This window comes from Triticum dicoccoides, chromosome 4A, assembly GCF_002162155.2.
Source record: "Triticum dicoccoides isolate Atlit2015 ecotype Zavitan chromosome 4A, WEW_v2.0, whole genome shotgun sequence".
Classification (NCBI taxonomy): Eukaryota; Viridiplantae; Streptophyta; class Magnoliopsida; order Poales; family Poaceae; genus Triticum; species Triticum dicoccoides.
In genome coordinates, this window is record NC_041386.1 from 686,870,549 (window position 1) to 686,874,865 (window position 4,317).

Genomic DNA, 4,317 nt, shown 5'->3' on the forward strand with positions numbered 1-4,317 from the left:
GCCCTTAGGTTAGTTAGCTATAGTTTAGGATAATTGGCTTAGGTGGTTAGGCTAATTAGTGGTTATTAGATTTAGTGTTAATGACATGTGGACCAATGTGCCGATCACTGCTTTATGGTCAATTTGCATATAAACATATCCACTCAGGCCCCAGAAGCATTACATGGCCATTGATGCAGTAGCACTAGCTTGCACTGTAGTAGCTTGACTTAATGATTTGGAGTACCATAGTGATGCTTGCTTAAAACTGAAGTAGCAGCAATTGGTAGCGATAGCTAGCTTGACTGGATTATGTGCTTAATTCACTGAATTTGGTTGGTGAAGATGAATTAGCAGCTCCCCCATGTAGCTAGAATTGGTATGATTTCTATGGAGAATGACCAATTAAGCTTCTTACCCCTCAAAAAAATCAGCTTCTTTAAAACTGACAGCAGGTTCCTCCCATGTTTCACTTTTTCTAGTTAGTTTCTTCCAGCTATAGGTTAGTTTACAGCTAGAATTATATATTTCAACCATTTATATGTTTAGTTTCCAGCTATAGGTTAGTTTACATCTACTTGCTGCCAATACAACATAATATTTGATATGAGCAGGGTGAACAACCTTCAGGTCCCGGGAATCTACTCAAGGCTGCAGACACTTCTTGTCTCACTTCTTTTATCATCGGTATAATATTCATATTGAGGAGTTTCTATAAGTTCATTGTTCTTACCTGCAAATTTAAATTGAAATCACAATCAATCCATATTAAGTGCTCATCCTAGTGGCAGGCAAAATAATTAGGGGAGTGTGTCATTCTTGCTATGGTCATGTAAGAGAAATGCTCTGCCTTGCTAATTTTACCATGAGATTTGGGGTAATCAGCTAGTTCTGGTCAAAGCAAGTGGTTTTCCTGAGCTATGCCTTGGTTAGAAAATGATGCATGATGGGCATCATGCATGTTATCATGCATGTTTTATGATCTGTTGTAAGTGTACTAATTGGTCTCTTCTGCTGCTTATCAGAGATGGCGGGAAGCAGCCACCGCCGCTCTGCGACACCGCAGTACGATTTGGATGCTTCCGAGTTCTTCACTATCATACTTGAGACTTCAGTATCATCCATGACGCAGGTATATAAAACGAGAGATCTCCCCTTCACCCATCTCATTATGATATCTGTTGTTTGCTACATCACTCATTGTCCCAAACTGCAGAAGCTACCTGACAGTTTTATGAACATGCTGATGGGTGAAGATCCGCCAAATAATGTGAAGCTGCGACAGGACGACAGCGGGTTTCGCAGGCAGTGGGATGTGGAGTTGGTGATCAAGGAGGGCCACATGTACTTGTCTCGTGGGTGGGAGAAGTTCTACCGTGCGTACGACCTGCGGCTGGGGTACTTCCTTCTCTTTAGGTACGACGACGACGCCACCATGCTCATCGTGAAGGTGTTCAACACGACTATGTGTCGCATGCGCTACGCTGACGATGATGATGCCGATACGTTCTGCCTCTTCTTATTCCTCTACATTTGGCTTTGTCTCACATCGATTGATAACGGTCATTGTTGCATTTTGGACAGGTAATGGGAGCAGCAGCAGCGACACTGGCTACAGCCAAAGCAGCAGCGACTATGGCTGTAGCGAAAGCAGCAACGATTCTGGCTGTAGCGAAAGCAGTAGCGATTCTGGCAGCAGCATAGACAACAAGAAGGATGATCCGGACTGGAGTGCGGGAGAAGAGGAGCAGAGTGGGGATGAGGAGCTGCAGGATGATGATGGGCATCAGGCTGAGGATGACCTAGCGCTGGTGGTGGTTGACCAAGGGCAAGAGATGGTGGTGGCTGACCATGGGCAAGAGATGGAGCTGGCTGAGGATGACCTAGCGATGGTCGTGCCTGAAGGTGGCCTTGCGATGGTTGTGGTGCATGACAATGACCACACACCGGTGGTGGCGCCGGCGATCCCAGGCGACATGACCACGCCAATTGTGGTAGAAGACTACATCCCACTGCCTCCACCGCCTCCACCGCCTCGCCGCTCTTGGCGCATCAGGCTGAGGAAGGAGAAGGAGAAGAACAATGCATGAGAACTGAACTTTGTCAGGTATGTCAGATCTCCAAAATGATATATATATATATATACTTAGTTACCTATGTTATCTCTAATATGCTTAGTTTCCTATAGGTTAGCTTCATTTTACCTAAGTTGGCTCTAATATGCAAGCTTAGAGCTTATATGCTTAGTTTCCTATAGGTTAGCTCCAAAATAACTTATGTTAGCACAAAATGATCAAGTTTACATAATAAGCTTATAGTCTTCTTCTTATTCTTCTTCTTTTCCAAAATTCTTCTTATTCTTCTTCCAGTGTTCTTCTTCTTCTAGTATTCTTCTAGTCTTCTTCTTTTTCTTCTTCTAACTTCTTGTTTATCATTTTGCAGATTTGATTTAATTCACGGAAGCTTGCATGGATGGAGTGCTTCTTTTCCATTTGTGTTTTTATTTTGTATCAATGTGAAACTTTTGTGAATTGATGGATAATGGTGTTGGATGAACAATGTGAAACTTTTGTAATATGTAACGATGGAACTATGTGTTGGCTATGTATGTATATATGATGGAACTTGTGTGTTGGCTACGTATGTATATATGATGGAACTTGTGTGTTGGCTATGATTGTTATATGGATGCTTGTTGTATATATATGTGTTGGATATCTCATAGGTGAAATAGTGACCTGAGATTAAGAAAAAAATTTAAAAAAATTGTTACTAATGGCGCACTACCATGTGGTGTGCCATTAGTATAGAATACACTAGTGGCGCACTGTGGGCAAAACTAATGGCGCACTGCATGGTGCACCATTAGTATACCAGATACTAATGGCGCACCAGTGGTGCGCCATTAGTAAGAAATACTAGTGGCGTGATACTAATGGCGCACTGGTAATGCGCTATTAGTAGGCAAAACCAGTGCGCCATTAGTAGGCCTTTTTCTAGTAGTGTGGAGTGCATCCATGTTGTGGCGACGAAGTTCTTCCCTCTGCTGCAAAGAAAAGGGCTCGGCATGGTATTTCTCATGGACGCGCGATGGATCGCCGCCACCATCTTCGCCGTCTTCACGGCGGAAACCAGGTGGACCACGCGGTCCATCGACCATCAAGACTTCAGCCGCAGGGTCGATGCTATCGCACTCGGATGCGGTCTCCGTGGAGCCAGTCGACAGATCGAACAGGCCGTGGAGAGTTTCGTCGGGCTCGATTGACGCGTCTTGATGGGTGGCCGAACGTCGAGACACCGCGTGTTTCACCCACCGCTGAAGCCGCGACCGGCCGGACCGCTTGCGGCGGCGAATAGCAGGGAGGGAAGACACCATCGGAGCCAACCGATACTGAGTCGACGGCTGCCGGAGAAGGACGCCGTGAACGCACGCGCGAAAGTGCGTCGCCCCTCGGACTGGGAACACCTCAACGTCAAGGGGAGCTTCCTGAAGCCAAGCGGAGTCGTCGGCGATGAAAACGAGCGCGCCGAGACAGATCTCGCGGCCCTCAACCAATTGGCTGCTGGAAACCATGATGATGATGATCGGAAAAATTTGCAACTTCATCAACAAGTCGCTAAGACACCGGCCCCATGGTGGGCGCCAACTGTCATGGTTCTAAGAATGGCAGTAGAAAGGGGGGGTAGGTATAGAGAGGCAAGATCTTAGCTATGATGAAGGTGTACACACGGGTTTTACGAGTTCAGGCCCCTCTCAGAGGAAGTAACAGCTCTACGTCTCGGTGCCCGGAGGCGGTCGACTGGATTATATGTGTGTGATGTTACAGGGGGTGCGAACCCTTGTGCTAGAGGAGGGGGTGGCTTATATAGAGTTCGCCAGGACCCTCACCATCCTCCATTACAATGGCCTTAATATACATATAGTAGGGGCGTTACTGATAACGCCAGCCATAAGTGTTATTAATGACCTTAAAGACTATGGAGTGAACGCCTGCCCGTTACAATGTTGAGTGACTCATGATCTTCGGTAGGTCGAGTGATTCCTTGGATGGTCGAGTGACAATAGGTAGGGGTACTCCCGAGTGATGTGACTGGTCGAGTGGATTGCACTCGACATCTTTGACTGGGGGTCCCTTGCTTCCTCTTGGACTTCTTGTCTTCTAGGGTAGTGACCTTGGGTAGGACGTATGGGTCGAGCCCATGACCCTACCCCAGGTCAGTATACTCATCAGTTGGTCCACCACTGGCTGCGTGACCGTCGCCATGGCCACACACACATCGTCCCGAGGCGCCCACTCAAGATCCACCATCAAAGCCACGCCTCCAAGACGTGAAGGA